Here is a 19099-nt window from a genome sequence, read left to right as displayed (position 1 = left end):
ACCAGATTGCCTGGCATTCCATTTTTACAGGGGATACTGAATCGTTAAGCATTGAAAGAATATAATATAACTATTCAAACTGCTTAAAATATTTTGTAACCATAAATTATTATCCAAAAATATTTTTCAAGTAGATAAAAAGAGTTGTCAATTCTGCATAGTGAATGCCTCAGAAGGGGCTCGTTTGTGGTTGAAAACTGAATAAAAGCAGTAAATTAAGACCAGACTTAACCATAGAGAAGCTGTAATCCACTGCAGATTTCCTTGGTGAATGAAGTATTGTTATGTGGATTTATCCTCCTTGCTTGTACAGTTAACCAGTCACATCTGTGACCAAAATGCTGTCTGTGCTCACAGACAAGGTAGGTCCACTAACCCAGAGAATGTAAGCCCATGCTGATTTACACTGTGTGGATAAGTGCAAAATAAACACAACTGTTTCTCTGGGGCTGCCTGTGAAAGGGCAGATACTGAAACTGAACTATTGCTAAGAGAGGACAGGGGTATCGCAAAATGAGTGGGCACTTGAGAAACTGCCAGTGACACTGGGTGTCCAGCTTTCTAACAGGCACGATGCGAAGGGAGAGAGCCTTGATAAAGCCAAGTGAAACGTGCCTAGGAAAAAAGGTCAGGAGTGTCTGGGGTTTCTGAACGCAGTCAGTGCCGAGAGCTGACTGCAATATGGTATATGTTAAAGGAGCATCACTCACTATAAATATTCAATGTCAAGAATTTAAATAGTTTACAGACATAGAAGCCCTTGATGATTATGTTATCCGGCATTGTTGATTTTCCTCTGTTGTTTGTCAGCAGCCACCATAATTAATGAATAAGACCCTGGAAGTCTTGACAATGAGTCGGTTTAGTCTTAAGTCTGTGTATTTTTCTTTGTGATTACATGCCAATAAAATAACTGCCCTGCCTTTTTGTGAATTAAACTAAAGGGAGCCAAGTAGGTCATATCTCTGTTAATATTTTTTTTTCTTTTAGAGCCCAATGTTTCCAAAGGACATTAATTTTGATTTCTCTGATGAAGGCTTGTGGCTGCCCTTCATGCTTTACAAAATATCACCAAGTCAGAGCCGAAAAGAAAACCATCAGTGAGTAATTTCAAAACAGTTATTTTTCATTATGGAGGGAAAAATTCTCAGATTTTCTCTGTAATTTATTCCAACATGTTCACTTTGTAAGAGATATGGGAAAAGAGGAGAGAGAGAATACACAAGTGAAAATGTCTTTTTATTCTGTAGAGGGTTGATATTTAAAAATTTTATGACTCCAACACCTTTCTAAAACAGTATTTTATAAATAAGGCAGCTTTGCAAGAAGAAAAGTTGATTCTTGAGCAGCAGCAGGTATTTGTACATTAATGTAACAGTAAAATGCATACAAAGTGTAGACTACTAGCTTATTACAGTATTTGAATCCTTCAAATCAAAAAACTTTTCCTTGGAAGTTTTCAAGATTGGAATATCTCTCTTCTTTAAGAGGGAAAATATTTAGGCTAATGAAATCTTTATCAGATTCAGCAGCATTACTAGAGTGTAAACTAGGTTATCTCCTCAAGAAAAGACCACTGGGACTTGAAGTAACGTGGATATCTTTACTAATGTAAAGAGATCCCAGAAAGCATTAGCTCTTCTAAATATGTACTAGATTTGATTTGATTCCTAAAGAATAAAGTTTGCAATTACCATTTCCACTTAATTAAGAATAACCACGACTTGATTATACTCATTTCATCTTTACAAAGGTGTCTGTTTCTGAGGAAAACACAATCTTAAAATCTCTAACATCGTAAGATACGTATTTCATCAACACTTCTGGAGTTTCAAAAGCTTTTTCTTCTAGTTAGTGGAAAGGGATACTGTGCTGGTTGCATGTAGCTTTAGCTCAAATTGCCAGCAGATATTGTGTACGTGCCTGAGCCTAAAGACAATGTTTTCTAATAAAATACAGTATTTAAATCACCCCACACCCACATCCGTGCCTACACCCACACAAACACACATAGGCATACCTCAGAAGTTAAGGAGAGAAAAGTTCAGTTCAAACTGTCATTAGCAGTAAATTACTCTTTGGTGCTTTGGAGTTATATTTTCTAAAAATGGTTGCAGATTGATCAAAATAACAATTTATTTTTATACTTTTGCATGGCTTTTGTGTGTCATAATAATTTACTAACGTAGTAAGACTTCCCCTTAAAAGAAAAAGTGCTCATTAGGGATTGTAATTCCATGTTGTGTAACACGTTCCTTACGCTCCTTACGTGCTGTGAAAAGGTTAGGGACTCGCTCACTGTAGCACATCGGAAGTGTAAAGGTGAGAGGTGAGATTCTTTGTTGTAAGTGCTGAGAAATAATCATTTAAAGGTCAGTTGCACTCAAAAAAAAAGGAACATTTGTTTAATAAGTAACTCATTTTGGGATATGCGGCACTTTTAAAGGTTACAGGATAGACCAATTTGCCTGTGATGTCAACAAGAAATACTATTAAAGTCATCGGCCCTATTAAAACAATCCTTCGTAAAATTCAGATTGCATGCTTTCTCACATATCCCCATGCACATCAAAAAAATGCCTAAACTATTTATAGTGCCCTCCCTTAAGGACTTAGCTCCTCTTAAATGCAACAATAGAGTGTTAGGTGGGAAAATCTGTTGGCACACATGTGCACACACACACACACACCCCACACTCTACCACACCTGACACATTCTATTTTGCTTCATTCTTTCAGTTTTATTAATTTATAAGAACATTCCCCTGTGTCAGGGGTTATAGAATTTCTCACTGGATATCCTGTTGTATTGTACACTAACAACTGTCATGCTAGAAACTCCTATATAAAAGGAAAAACTATTGATTCAGCTATATAAACGAAAAACTATTGATTTATACCCTTTTCTATTCCAAGACCAACTTCCCTCTCCTACTGTCCTCTAAAAAAGCCAAAGAGAATTTGGTTTGGCAATAAAATGGAATGTTAATCTGGTATGTAGATGAAAGAGAAGTAACAAGAATCATAATATGGCAAAAATATTTTAGTACCAGAAGGGTTATTTTTTCAAGATCTGAATAAAGGTGGTAGTTTATTTAATATAACTTTTGTACTATTAAAAAATGTTGCCTTTAGGGAACCAAAGCACAATAAATAAAAGTTGTCTTGTTTTTATATTTAGCCTTTTATTTTTTTCTTTGTGAAACAGTGTTTTAAACTGATGATAATTTTCTCTAGATTAGCTTTTTGCTTGAGATGACTATATAAATAAAATAACTTCAAAAAAAGCCTTTGTACAAAGCAATCCCGTCTGAGCCCTTGATTGCTCAAAATTTACATTTACCTTTTTACTCTTCACATTGGTTACAAAGCACCCTAGTTGTAATAGTTTGTTGGTGGTAAATAGTGAGTTCTCAGATTTTTATGAGTTGATTTTTAACATATGCTGAGTCAGAAATTTAATTACAGTTTAAAAACAATACATTTTCAAGCAAACTTCTAACATTTGCTATGTAGATTAAAGAAACTAGAAAGCTTATAACCTTTATCCTATTGTAAAGTAAGAACTGTCTTTATGTCTATAAGACATCTGCAATTAGGAGAAAATACGACACTCTTATTTCAAGCAACTTAGCTAAGAATCAAGTTATTCTCTTAATTTGACTTGCTTTTCATTTGAAAGAGGGCAAAATCTATTTCCTGGGCAATTTTGCAGAGCAAAGATATTAATACTTTGGGGTTTAATTGTATCCTGTGTTTAAATACACTGTGGGTGAAACCCCAGACCTCTGCTTAATTGCTGTGAGAAAATAGCCTGATTTCTCTGAGATTAGGCACACGCTTATGTATACTTTGACCTAAGAGTGCCTCCTTCAGAATTAATCTTCTAAGGTAGAGGGATTTGCTTTTATATGTGCAGCAGGGCCATTCGTGACAAACAGGGCCTAATAAACTAACTTCACCTTGCAGACCTCCCTTTTGCTGTCAACGTTTTTCTTCATCTATTCATTTCACACATCTCTTGTCCAGTGGCTTATTAGCAAATAACCCTAAACGGGGCAGGGGGAATAATTTTAATGGTATTTTTTAATTAGAGGACTTTGAAATTTAAATTGGATACTTCAGAAATAAAACTATTTTTTGAAAGCTTTCATTTTTACTAATGAAACAAAGTGCTCTGAAATAACTCCATTTGTGTAAATACCATAGCCCTCTGAAAAGACAAACAATTCATATTTACTTAAAATTTTGTTCTGCAGCTGTATTTTGTTGGATTCGTCTAATGTATGAAAGCACTTTTTCTTTCCCATCAGCTACATCAGAATTGTTTTTGTAAGATGTAACAGAATGTTCTGGTTTTAAAATATTTATATTAATCAAAGTTAGGGCTGTTTATATTTTTTGGCAATAGGGCTTTTCTTTAAAAGTGATGCACTTCCATTTAACTAAACAAAAGTGTTGAAATGGCCTGTCATATAAACTTCAACATAGTACAGTTGGTAATAGAAATTTTGAAGACAGGAAGAAAGAGAGCTAGTTTCTAGCTTCAGGTTAAACATGGAGTAATAAAAAGCACAATGTTGATAATTTCCAAGACTTTCCTGAGGAACTGTCATTCGTTGCCCTTATAAACTCTAGAGTTACCTGGTTGAAAGGTTTGTGTTCAAGTCTCTTGCTCTGTTTTCTTGGAGCATTGGGAAGTGTAGCCTAAGAGCTGGCTGAAAAATAATGATAAACCACTAAAGCTCAGGGCTTACTAAGTGACTCAATTAATTTAAAAATTCCTTTGTATTTTATATATTTCCAAACTCTTTTAGTGTCAATAAAAGTGCCTAAATGTTTCTTCCTTGCAATGTTCTGTGTTTGCGAACAGAAATAGCTCAAGCTAAAGAGTTTTTTGAAGTCAAGCTTCCAGCTTTTGTTATTGCTTCAAGCTTTGGTGGGTGAATAGTAAACTGTATGATCTATCTAGACTCTCATAAGAGAAATGGAGTTTGTATTAAAGATATTTTAAACAGCAAGCCAACCTTAATTAAATTCATTTATAGTTATATATAATTCTTTCTGTACAATGGGCAATCTCAAATATTCTGAAAGCTTAATATAACATGGCTTTAGCAAGATTGGTCCATTTGGGATTTTGGTTATTGTTGTTGTTTTATTCCTTTGGTAGTTCAAACTGTATTGATTTATTTCTGTGGAAAATAATCCTAAACAGGAAGGGTGGAGACAGAGGACTTAGTCCCTGATCTGGAAGTTATAAATGTTTTTTCTTTCAGGGGATGATAAGCACATATCAAACAAACAGGGAGTATTATTATGCATTGCAGGCAGAAGGGCTAAAGGTCTCCTGTTCGAACTTTTGGCCCTTCTAGAATCCCTGATCCTTCATTATTTTGTTTAACTTAATGTAAGTCTTGACCAGTAGCTGACTCTGAGAAAACATTTCCTGACATCCTTTTCAGAGGTGATGTGGGATTATTGTGCTTGCCTTTTCATTTTGGGTTGAGAATGAAAAGTCCAACAGTGGTTCCTGGTTAATACTTCATATATGGTCTTTTAATTACCAGGTCAGGCTAATTCATTCCTTTGGCCTTTGGCACTACAACTTCATTTTCAAATTTTGGTTAAAAGAATCAATTCACATGCACACACACACCCATTCTCAAACACACAAACACATTTAAAGGGGCAAAAATGTGTTGTACCAGAACAGGAAATAAGGAGACTCTTTTTAATTACCTCATTCATAGTGCAAAGTGGTGAGAGAAGAGCAAAAAGGTCAGGGTATAATAAATATAAAATTTAAATATCTGATTTACTTTTTTGTACTGTACCAGCTAAAGCCAATGAAAATAAACATGCATTTCATTATGTTACACCCCTATGGATCATTATTAATGTCTTGTTTCCAATTTTATGCAATTTTGGTATAATCCAAATCTATGTGTTAGCCTGGGTAAGGGGTTTTGCTTGAGGTAATTGACATTATATAGTCCAACGCACCAGAAAGAAGAAAACATCTGTAATCTTTACCCATTTCCAAACAGAGGGGGATAATCGGACCAATTCTTCTATTGTGAGCCCTCCCTCTTCACGCAGAGATTCCTTTGAAGTTAGAGGGAGATGAAGGCGCCCAGGCTGAGAATGTGGCTAGAGGAAAAAAATGAATATTATCAGGTCAGAGTCTCATAACCAGCTTTTATGCCACATTAACCAGTGGGTTTCTTATAATGTAGAGTCTTTTACTATCATTTTTACCTTCTGGTTTAATCCAGGATCACTAATACATTTTCTGATAATATATTGGGGGGGAGGAGGGTTTTAAGTATGTTTATGTGAACTTCCTAAGGCTAGATCCACAATCCAGCCCTTCAAAAATTTAAACAGATAAAATTTTTAAGAAAAAGCTGAAAACTTAAAAAGCATCCCTTTCTACTTAGATGTAAGTCTCTCTGAGTCAGAAACAGTGGCCAATTAAACTGGCATTTAGAGAGTACAATGCAGAGAGGAAGTTACGAAGTAGGTGGGGATTTACTTACTTGTAAAACAATTTTCTCTCACTTTCAGCTTACTTCTTTTTTTTTTTTTTTTTTTTTTGAGACAGAGTCTCACTTTGTTGCCCGGGCTAGAGTGAGTGCCGTGGCGTCAGCCTAGCTCACAGCAACCTCAGATTCCTGGGCTTAAGCAATCCTACTGCCTCAGCCTCCCGAGTAGCTGGGACTACAGGCATGAGCCACCATGCCCGGCTAATTTTTTTGTATATATATTTTTAGTTGGCCAAATAATTTCTTTCTATTTTTAGTAGAGACGGGGTCTCACTCTTGCTCAGGCTGGTCTTGAACTCCTGACCTCGAGCGATCCACCCGCCTCGGCCTCCCAGAGCTAGGATTACAGGCGTGAGCCACCGCGCCCGGCCTCTTTCAGCTTACTTCCTACCACCTTCAAGGAGAGATAAAATGTAGGCTTGCATTTATGTCACCTCACTAAATATGAGGCCTGTTATTGCCACTAGAAAGTTTACTTCTTAGTCCCTGTTTGTTCCAAATCACGGGGAGCATGAACGTGTCTAAATGTATAGGAAGTAAAGTTATTTGCAATGATAGACTGAAGGCGTGGACAGTCATTAAACGTAGGTGGACAGATGGCTGTCCAAAGACTCTTGAGTTTCACAATCTCCAACAAGAGGAAATGACTTGAAGACAGGAACTAGGACAGAACCAACCAACTTGTCAGGCTGTGACGCCATCTAACAAAACAAGTTCTTCATTCAATTCATATACATTTTTTAAGAGTACTATGGTGGACCATGTGATAGGTATTAGAGATACAAAACCAAATCACATGGCTCTTGAAAAGTTCAAAGTTGTGTGGAAGAGAAAGACACGTTAATAAACAATAATAAAAAGTCTGACAAGCATCATATTTTCCTTAGTGTTATAGGAACACAGCGAAGGGAGATTTTAATTCTTCCTGGAGTTCAGAAAGAGGTGTTGGATTGGTGAATAACAGTTTAACAGAACAGTTAATAAATAAGCTGTGTCTTAACATACACATAGGTATTCAACGGCAGAAATGGGAGAAGCGGCCATCCTAGGCAGAAGAAAGAGTATGGATTCAAACCAGAGCGTGTCTTATTCAGGGAATGAGGAGTTGTTGAGTATGACTGCAGCATATGGTGTACAGGCTGTATGGTAGGAGGAAGAGTCTATCATAATTCAGCTCCAAATTGCAGCCCAATAAACAAAGCCTTTTATGCTATGCTAGAGTGGAGACTTCATCCAGGAAGCAGTGGAAAGTCACCAAAATGTTTAAGCAGGGGAGTAACATGATAAGAATCGTGTTTTTAGAAATAGCTGGCACTAGTATAGAGGAAGGCTTGGCAAGTGACAAGAATAGAATAATTTTCATCAGTTATAGTGAGGCTGAGACTTGAAACTGAGTGAGAGCCTTTGCTATGATAATAAATTAAGGACAGATTTTAGGAGGCAAAATTAAAAACAAAACAAAACTGGCAACCTCAATTTATACCACCTTTCTTTATGTGCATACTGTCAGGTTTGGGTCAGAGTGATATGGTAGAAAAAAGATTTTTCCAGTAAAGTTATTAGTGGAAGATGGTGCTTAGAGATTGAAAGTTTTCAAAAATGATTTATTAAGAGAGTGCTCTCAGGAGGTAGGGAGGAAGGGGAGAGGGTAGGCGGAAGATAGCTAAGAAAGATGTGGTCACAGCTAAAAATAGGCTTTAGCTGAGGGTGTTCCCTTGGGGAACTCTGGAGCACAAATTGTACCATAGGGTCAGCTTCTCTTATCCCCAGGGAGGATAATTCTCAGGGGAGTTGGCTCTGTTCTGCTGAGGGCAAGTCTCTGGGAAGGAAGTGGCCATGAGCTGTCAGCAGTCAAACACGCACAGCCACTGGGGCGTGGGAAGGTCGCCAGCAGCAGCCACTGCAGTCCACCCCTGGCACTGCTCAGACCCCCTTGCTTCTTATATTCAGTTTACTCTATCCAGGTATAGCCGCTTCAGAGTTCTGGGTGGTCACATGTTATGGGCTCATGTACAAGATAAGGGTGAGTAGGAGAAACTACAGCTTCCTCTGCTGCAATTTGTTCCAATGCCGTAACACACTCATCATTTATCCCCTCCATCCTCTTCTAGATGTTCCTTCTTATGGGCTGGTACTTCTGCAGGACCGAATTCTCATCTCTTAGGAGCCTGAGCACCTGGTTCCTATGCTTTCATCAGGCTATGGTTGCTGTACTTGCCCATGACAGTTGAACAAGGAATGGGAAGATATGGCCCCACAGACCACCTGAGTAACAAACACATTGCTCCCTGCCTCTTATGCTAATCAGGTCAGCTACCTTGCCAATATAGTAACATTTTTGTACCAACTAGGCTATTGGCACAAGGAGCTCAAAGTAATCTGGCAATAGCCATATCTTTAAGTTTACTGAGACTTTTGCTATATCCCCTGATGAAAGTTTTCCCTCTTCTGGGACATAGGACCTCTAGCCTCACAAAACCTAAAGTTGCAGGGATAGGTCACTGGGAGTGATGGTGAGTGGTGTCCCTCTTATTTCCACCTCTTGATTCCTGAACTCATATATTCTAACTATTGAAGACAGAGCACCACTTAAGATCTGTTGGTTTCAGGTGTACACTATACCCTGAAAGATGGTACCCATCCTCACAGGATGCCATCTCTAAGCTGGTGCCTTAACTGGGCCAGAGTATGATGGGACCAGTGAAACCCCTGGGCACATGCCCATTGCTAAACCTCCTTTTCTATAAAGTGAGTGCCTTGGTCCAATTAACATGATGTTATCCCTATAGTGCAGAAATGTGAAGCTCTGCAGAACATCCAGATAGTTCCAATCTCTGCAGACTATATCTGGACTAAGCTGGAGAATTAACATAGCACTGGGACCAGATCATAACTCCTGTTCATCCATGAATGCAAGCTACTTCCAATCCTCCTTCCTGGTAGGTAATGAAAAGAACGTGTTTGCCAGAACAATAACTATGTATCTTGTATGCAGTTAACTTGCCCTAGTAAATCTATCACATACCGTATAGCAGCTGCAATTGGAACTACAACTTGGTTAAGTTGTCACTAGTCCACTGTTATCCACCATGATCCTTCTGGTCTGTGTATAGTCTAGACTAGTTAGTTACATGGGAATAGGATGGGGACCCTCATCCCCGCAGTCTTTAAATCTTTGAGAGTATATATTTGAGGGAATTATTTACTTATTTATTTATTATTGCACTAATCTGTGCAATTTCCCTCAGGTTGTGATAATTTGTTTTGGTTTACTAACTTGGCCAGAGGGGATAGTTTCAAAGACTTCTACTTTGATAATATAGTATCTAATCAAGAAAACAATAGGAGGATTCTATCAACAGCTAATTGGCCCATTCAAATTATCCATTCAAGGTCAAGAAAAATAATCATTGGGTGAGTGCATGGGCCCAGTAGACCCACTGTGGGATAAATCTGGGTCAGGACTCCATTGACTTCCAGACACGTACATGCCCATCATGCTGTGCTATCATTATCAAATCATCTTGCATCTAACAGTTCTAGAAAGATCTGAGTATTCCTTTTCCCAGTGCACAGTTTCCTGAGAAAATAGCTCTTGGTCCTTTGGGGTAAGGACTGGTGAGTCACCCACTTACCATAATGTGGTAGTTCCTATTTCATGGAGTCCCAGCATTTCCTGCAGGCAATGGTTTCTTCAGACTCACATCTAAAGATAGACAAAGAGATTATGACTTTCCATTGAGGTACCTGATGTCAGTCTTTTGCTCATTTACTTTTTATCTCTTTTGATTATACATATGAATCAATACTCTTTTTGTTGACCCATCTATCTTGCCCAGACACACAGTAGCCATTTCCATAGATATTTTGGGACAGTTGCCACCTCCACCCATATAGCAGCCATTCAAGCCCAGCTTCCCATTTTGGTGACTGCACTTACTTGCTTCTGCCAGTTAAGTGTCTGTCTGAGGCCTCTGTTAGTCTGAAATCCTACCATCCCCTTGCTACAATAGACTCCAGTCTTTTAATCGCATCTCCTAGTATTCCTGACTTAAGAAGGACTTTGCTTCTCCACAACGTCGGAATCCCCTTCATCAGCAAATTCCTCATCATGTTAATAAACAGAATGTCTTCCAAGCCCTCCAAGGAACATAGTCAGATATGCACTTTTTTAGTCTTACATAATGGACCCATTTTTGCATGCTCATGTTTTTGATCCATTTATTCCTTCCTTCACAATCTATTAGTCCAGTGCCGGGGTCTCTACTTCATTTTATGTGGGCCATCACTTTTTCCAAGCTACCAAGAGCTATCCCAGTCTTATATTAGACCTATCATACAGAACTTTCCTAAGATATTAAACTCTGTGTCACAGCAGAAGAACCCCACACGGAAAAACTGTTCATCACGTAGCTTTATATTCTACCCACCTTGATCCAGGACTCTCAGGTTCCACTCCCAGGCATACTCTTTGTGCATATCTACAGCCAAGTCCTTGAACTCCCTTGTAGCATGTAGCTTATCTCCTCCCTTAGCAGGCCATTACTTTCGTACTTGGGATATGCTGACATATGGCCCCAATTATCAGTGTGATTTCCATGAGGGAAAGTACAGGCAGATCCTAAGAATTATCTTGTAAGACACCTGCCTCATTTGAAACTTTGGCACAATCTTCATGAAAGAGGCTTCCTCTTGCAACAAGAAAAAAAAAGCTTATTAACCACTTCTGTGAGCCAAAAGTGTTCCGGGGAATATGCAGATTTAAGGGTTCTCATCTACCCAAATATCCCTGTCTCAAACCTCAGTGTACCACTCCTTTTCTTTCAGGGCCTTGAATTCGGCAAGGAGATTTGTCTAGGCTGAGAATTTAACCTTCTTTAAAGTTCTTCCACTGTTACAAATTAGACATGAACCCGATCTTCTAATCTGTCTGCCCTCTATCTATAAGAGATGATGAGTGTCTCTCTAAACGCTGCTAATGAGTCTTTCTGACTCTCACAGTTTGCTTTAAATTTTAGATAATAGAACTGAGTCTGTGTGGCAGGCAGACTCTGAGATGACTCCCAATGAGCTTTGCCTCCTACTGTTCATGACATCGTGTAATCCACTCCCTTGAGTATGGGATGGGGAAAAGTGATGGGATGTCACTTCCATTAATAGGCTACATAAAATTGTCACGTCCTTCTTGCTGGCAGAATCCCTCCCTTGTTGCCTTTGAGTAACAAACCTGCTATAATAAGTGGCCCACGTGGTAAGAAACTGAGGATGGCCTTCAGTCAACAGCTCACAAGGAGCTGAATCCTATCAACAACCACATGGGCTTCAAAGTGGATACTGTCCCAGCTGAGCCTTCTGGTGAGAACCCAGCCCTGGATGACACTTTTTTTGGAGCCCTGTAAAAGACCCTAAAGCAGAGGGCCCAGGAAGACATCTCTGGACCCCTAGAAACAGGGAAATAATAAGTATGCATTGTTTTAAGTTGCAAAATTTGTAATAATCTGTCACACAGTAATAGATGAGTAATAAAGCCAGTCATTTTGTGTCTTCAATGCATCCATGATACTTAGGAACAATCATCTAAATTCATATTCCTTAGCATTGCAATTTCACTGTACCTCTCCAAGCCAGAGACCTTGCATCTGCCACTGCACCCCTTCTACCTATATCTCAACCCAGTTTGCCACTGTCAGTGAAAATTTTAGCCAGGGGTCAGCAAAACTTTTTCTGTAAAGGACCAGATGGTAAATATTTTAGGCTTTGCAAACCATATGGTCTCTGTCTCAAATATTCAATTCTGAAACTACATAAATGAATGTGTTCCAATAAAACTTTATTTACAAAAAGAAGTGGGTTGGATTTGACCCACAGGCCACAGTTTGCTGATCTTAACAATCACACTGCTATATAATGCCTGGGACTAACAATATTGCACCTACCATCAGCGATAGGGACCTTTTAGCCATTCCCCTCTGGAATCCCATCTTAGACTCTGCTTCCTAGGAGCACTTCCAGTACCATCCAACTTGGCTTGGGTTCCCTAGAGGCAGAACTTAAGAAAAGAGCTTTTATAAAAAGTGATTTATTAAGAGCATGCTCTCAGTAGAAGGGGAAGGAAGAAGATAGGAGAGGGCAAGGGAAGAAAGCTAAGCAAGGATGTATGCTGAGCTGAAGACAAGTGAGAACAGGTCCTACAGGAAGCTCTTGAGCACCAGAGCTCAGTTCATTCCTGCAGTATGTGTATTGGGGGTTGGGGGGAGGCGTGGGGAAGGGGAAGCTCTCATATTCCTTATATCAGTAAATCATTGGCTGCTAGGCTGCCTGGGTCGGGGACTGTCTCAAGCAAGGCAGCTTCCCTTCTCAGAAGTTGGAATAACTGTGAGCTGTTAGTTACCAACATTTACAGTATCTGGGCTATGGGTCCTTCCCTCTTTCTCCCCTGGGGAAACCCTTTTACCCCATTTAAACTTCTGTTAATAGCCTGGAAGCATTTTCATTAATTCCTAAGGGATGGAAAATAGGATGGTCCAAATACAAAAAATATTAACCATGCCAAAAAGGATACAAAATAATTCCTGTTAGTTTTGGTTGTATACTTGGTAGGTGTTGTTGATTATCACTTTTCTTAGCCCATTTGTCAAAAGTAGAAACAACATAGTCAAAGTGGATAGACCTGAATGACAGTTTGGGGAGGAGTTATGGGAAACATGGGCAGTTTCAAGATGAAAAACAAATACCTCCAAGTTCTCATGTCATCTGGTGCTCACTATTAAATATTTAACAGTGTAATCGCAAAATCACCCTGGAGCCCAGCTGCTTCAGTTTCTATCCCACTCTATCCCTCACTAGCTTGTGAACTTGAGCAAGTTATCTAAATTTCTGTCCCTCCTCAGTTTCCTCATCTGTAGAATGGGACTCAAACTAGTATCTACCCCATAAGGTCACTGTGGAGGGAAAATGAATTAATACATGAGTATTTACAGTAGTACTTAGTACATAGTACAATTAGTGATTATTGTTGTTGGTGTTACATTTATTGTGATCACTAAATTATCTACCATAATATTTAAATGTAGCTTTTTCAGTGCACCTTAATGTGTGTTATGGGCTCTATTTCCTCTTAGTCCTGCACTTTGGAACATTAGAAAATATAGTTAGTCTACTCTGAAGCAAAAATCCATGTCTTCGTGGACCCCAAGGAAAATTCTACAGAGAGCTATATTCTTGAATCCCTACTGTAGACAAAGAGTTGGAGGTATACATATGCTTCTAAGCAAAAATCATTTAAAAAAGAGCATCTCCATCTACATCCTTTCATAATAAACTTAAAGAGTCTCCAATTTTTAGTAAGGTAAATTTACACCTGAATTTTGTGAATTTTGTTGGCATGGCTGGCTATAAACAAGAACCTTGAGAAAGTTAAAAAATAAATACTTCTATATATTCCCACACATAGATATACAACTATGTACATAGAAACACATAAAGAATATTGTTTATTGTAGATTATGTATACTGCTTCAGGAGATTGTAAGTTTCCGGTTTTTAAATTTATAAATACACTTTTGAATTTATAGCAATTCAGAGTACAGTATTTTGTATGTTAGACCCACAAGAAATAGATCTAATCCCTATCGTCTGTCTGGCACTTCTACTTCTCTTCATCTTTATAAATCACTGCTCAATAAACAAGAAAATAGGAATCAAGCAACCATGGAGATTTGGAAGAAAGATCACAATTATTTGATGAGTGAAACATCTGGAAAGGGATCATGGCCTCATTATCTCTCAAAAATAGTTAATGAAACTCTTCTTTTAGCTCACTGAAGAATTGTAAGTGGAAATGCTTCATCAAACATTAACTAAGAAAATGTATGCCAGTGCTTTGGATAAGTCAAGTTGTCATTCTGCTCCATAAATATTTATTCTGCAGATGGTTTTTAAAACTACCAGTTTCCTTATTATAAGGAAAAGTTAAGTCAGTATATTTGTTTTAGATTATATTACAAAACTTTTCTCAACAGTTGGGATTTTTAAAAACATTTATTCAATTCCTTCTTTCTATTTAAAATCAGTGGCTTGAACTGAACAAATCATAATGTGGTAGGAATTCTCATATTTATCAGGTGAAAGATTGGTCTCTTCCTTGGGAATGTAAAAATCTATTTTAAAAAATCAGGAATCTTTTGAAATCCTGCTTTTTGGAAAGAAAATATTTAAAAATCAATAAGCCATTCAACAACAAATAGCTTTTGAAACACAATTACATTGAGGAACTAAATTATTTTCAACCCAAATGTGATTATGCCTTTCTGGCTTAAAAACTTGTTCTTTTATGAGGACTTAAGTATCATATAATAAGTAACAACCGATGTTATGTGAACCAGTGTGTTAATATAAACACACTGCATTGTGTCTATTTGATTCAATCACCAAACACTTATTGAGCACTGACTAAATGTCAGGGACTGACAGGTGCTAAGAATGCAAAAATGAAATGGTGGTTACTGCCTTCAGGGAACTCCTAGTCTAATGGAGGTGACAGATACTTCTGCAACTATCTATAATACAGTGTGACAGGTGCTATGCTAGCAGCATCAACTAAGTATTACAGGAGCAGGAAAAAAAGTGACTTCCTGAATCCAGTTTAAAATTGAGAAATGCAATACTTTTTATGAACCAAGGATCACAAAAGAAAGGCAGTCACTATTCAAATGAAGATAAGCAAAAACCTTTGTGGGAACAACTTTAAAGGATAATTCTTAACTGTACCTTCACAGTAAAAATGGGAGTAAAAACAGGAGAGCCACAAGATTGTAGACAAGGTGCCTATTTTAACATGTCAAGAATACTTTTGTGGGATTTAAGTGGTGATTCTAATGACGAGACCTCATTCTGTACAATAGCATCCCTGTAAGTTCTATGAATGTGTTAAATTTCACTCAAATTGTTAACAATTACCAAAGATCATTATCTCAACATGGCAGTCCACCACACGCTAAAACTAAATGTGCACTCTGGTATATTCACTACAGGGGCAAATGTAGTCACAGTTGATTAATATTTAAGAAAATTGTGGCATGGCAAAAACTGAAGTGAAGTGCTCAGCTCTTCATTCAGTTAATAAAACGCGTTTAGTCTGGCAAGACATAACTATGCAAACCTGCGATAAGAATGTATTGCTTTGGCATTTGCTTTTATATTTCTTTAGGCTATTAAATGTAGTTCTTTATCTGGGTATCTTAGTCCACTTAGGCTGCTGTAACGGAATGCTAAAGACTGGGTGGCATATGAACAACAGAAATTTATATCTCACAGTTCTGGAAACCGGGAAGTCCAAGATCACGGTGATGGCAGACAGAGCATCTGGTGAGGGCTTGCTTTTTGGTTCATAGACAGCTAGCTGTCTTCTCACTGTGTCCTCACGTGGTGAAGGGGTGAGGGAGCTCTCTGGGGGTGCTTTATAAGGGCAATAATCCCATTGCCTTCATGACCTCATCACCTACCAAGGCTCCACCTTCTAATACTATCAAATTGATAATTAGAATTTCAACATATGAATTTTGAGGGGACACATTCACATTAGCACAGAGTTATCCTCCTCTCCCCTATTTTATTTCCAAAATTCATAAATTTTACTTTTTTCCTAGACTGGTTTCTGAGCAAGGTGGTTAAAGTGTTTCAAACAATAGAAACCTCTGGTGCGACAATTTTTTTTTTTTCCTAAAAAAAATTTCCCACTCATTTGCTTTTATTTGGAAGGTAACACACATGGTTAAATAGTCATTAGTTTTTCTGCCTTACTATGAGACTTGGCTTTTGGGTGATGAGTGGACACTGCTATCAACTGCTGCTTCGTAAACTCTTCTTTCTGTCTGTCCCATCTGTCTGTCTTTGGTTAGTAAGATGGTTTTGCCTTATCTTTGTGAATATTTGAATAACATATTAAATTTTAAAAGAACTCTACAAAATAAAGACTTAAACACAGTTCCTGCCCTGTGAATTTATAAGGTAATGAAAAGGCACCTTCCAAACAAAGAAAAGATGGAAAGATATTCTTCCTGAGAAAAGCGTGTGACAATAGGGAAAAGCCAGTCGTCTCTTTTCTAATCCTTTGTCTTTGACATCTGTCATTTGGGGGAGAAGGTTATGTGGGTGTTGGGTGGCATTACAGTAGCAGTTGAAAAGTTCTCTTCATCCTGTGGTGCTGATTCCTTTACCTTTTGTCAATAACTTTCTATCTCACATTATTACTTTTAAATATTTTTTCTCTTTAGCTCACCGCCAAAGTATAATATTATATTGGCAAATATTTTGCATGCATGAATTAGTTTGCAAGACACAATAGCAACAGCAATAATAATGATTAAATATGTGAATTTATTTAATGTTTCACAGTTTTCAAAGCATGTGTACTTTTATTATCTCATTTGATTCTCACAATAACTGTGTGGATAGGTAGAACAGGTATTGTTTTCATTTTACACATGAGAAAAGTAAATACCTTGATTGGGCTCCCCAGAAGCCTACTCTAAGATAAGGATTCAAATGCAAGTCCAGATGTTCTTTGACTTATGGCAGGGTCATGTCTAGATAAACCCACTGTGAGTCGAAAATATCGTAAGTTGAAATGCATGTAATACCCTGATAAACCCATCATGAAGCCAAAAAATCTTCAATCAAACCATCATAAATTGAGGACTGTCTGTAGTTTATTTGGCTGCTGATCCCAGGAAACACTGACTGGGAGTATGGAATAAAACAGAGAAGGGAAGAAAGTCCATAAAAGGTATATTTTCAAGGCAGTTTCCAATTTGGCAACCGGAGCCCAGTCCTGCTCAGGAACTTTCAAAGACGGTATAGAATACAAGTGTAAGCTCAACTAAGGGCCAAAGAAGCTGGAATATTTATCTACCAATTTCTTATCCATCTCTGGTTGAAGTCTACCTCTAGAAATAACAATTGTAGGGCACTTCTGGCCTGCATTATTTGTAAACTGAGCATATTCCCAGAGCCAGAAAAAAGTCCTCACCCTGAGAGTCACAGGTGTTCACAGTAAACTTTGGAGTGCAGAGGCGAATGATAAGGAAATGAGCTGGACAGGACAGACTCTGTCAAGCGAGCTTAGCAAGGTTAGGTGGTTTATCCATCCAAAGTCACACAGCTAGTACTGGCAAGGCCAGGAAGGCACCTAGGCTATTTTGGTAGATTCCTTGTTAGAGTTAAAGACACGGCATTCTTTGTTCTCCAAAGTGTGCATTAGGAGAGGAAGTAGAGAAGATAGAATACACTAAGCATGAAAAAATATTTTCTCTAAAGGTCTTACTATAATTGATATTCATTCACCCTGTACATATAATAAAATTATTCAAAACCTGAAGCTTTTATAGAATGCAAAGAAATATCAATACATGAACCTTTACACAGCAAACATGCTAATACTCTGCCAATATGTACTGCCAAGGTTTCCAGTCCAATTGGAGGAATTTTGCCAAGGACACTGGGACAGATTTTACTATTTACAAGTGCCATAACACCTTTAAAGGACATGTGCATTGTAGAATATTATGACACACAAGCGGTCAGGCAAATATTATGTGGAGAAGTCACAGCCGACGTGTATGTGTCACCACTAAACAGTCTCTTCACATCAGCGGCACTCACTCCTCAGTTTCACAGTTGTGGAATATTTGCATACAGATGTGAAGGTATTCTTGTGGCTTACTCAATAAACCAGAATGGGGCTTTATGCACCCCTGAGTTTTCAATTAATGTTGTTGACAGAATGAATGGCTATTTATGCACTCAGCCTTTCATGTTCATTCACGGTACACAATACCTAAGTCTTAAAGATCTCATCTAAATGCCTCCCCTCTTGGGAGGGTGCTTATGGATTCCATTGTATATATAGGGTAGCATAAGGTTCAATGATTCTATCTAATCAGCAGAGTGGACCTTACATTTTAGCAAAGGCTGCTGAAGCCTTTGTTCTGCAACAGGGTATTATCCTACAACTTCTAGAATAAGTTGAATGTCTGATTGTACAAAGATCTTAGACGACCAATGCCTGAACTTAACTTTCCCAAGTATGTCCCGTCTGTCCCCACCACACCCCCACGTTCATATTTTTGGGAAAATGATACCTACAGAGGAAAATCATTTTTCTATATGTAGAGAGTTCTATCCATTACACCCATCCATCTGACTGTGTGAACAAGGGCCTGGCACATAGTTGGAGCCCAATACACACTTGCTGAATTTAATCTAACAGGAAAGAAACAACACTAGCAGCCCTGGCTCCTGTGCTCTAAGATTTCTGTAAAGTGGTACAGTTCCTGCGAGGTAAAAGGTAAAACTGAGTACCTTCTTTACCTCGCCCGTTCAACAGTCTCCTCAAGCAGGGAAAGGAATGTGTAAATGTTATCTGAGAAAGGTTTTCATGATAGATGAGTGAAATTCCACCTTTCTTCTTGAATTAAAAATGAGAAATTCCACTGGGTTTAGTTATTAATCATAATAACTAAAATCAACACAATAATTCATCTTTCCATATA

The 19099-nt window shown here is 38.0% G+C and overlaps 1 long non-coding RNA gene across 3 annotated transcripts in view; it reads right to left on the bottom strand.

Annotated features, from left to right (window-relative positions):
• The window catches only part of LOC123635483, a 66552-nt gene extending 55984 nt beyond the window's left edge, over positions 1-10568 (bottom strand). For 2 of the 3 annotated variants that reach the window (XR_006734136.1, XR_006734137.1), the window contains exons 1-3: positions 10489-10568; positions 10184-10254; positions 6037-6153 (exon numbers count right to left, since the gene is read on the bottom strand). This is a non-coding gene — a long non-coding RNA (uncharacterized LOC123635483). Of the gene's footprint in view, positions 1-6006; positions 6154-10183; positions 10255-10488 lie in introns of all 3 variants that reach the window. The other variant, XR_006734135.1, reaches the window with a different exon arrangement.
• Between the last annotated feature and the right edge of the window lie 8531 nt (positions 10569-19099).

Source organism: Lemur catta, chromosome 3 (assembly GCF_020740605.2).
Source record: "Lemur catta isolate mLemCat1 chromosome 3, mLemCat1.pri, whole genome shotgun sequence".
In the NCBI taxonomy this organism is placed as follows: Eukaryota; Metazoa; Chordata; class Mammalia; order Primates; family Lemuridae; genus Lemur; species Lemur catta.
This window is presented reverse-complemented; position numbering and strand designations above follow the sequence as displayed.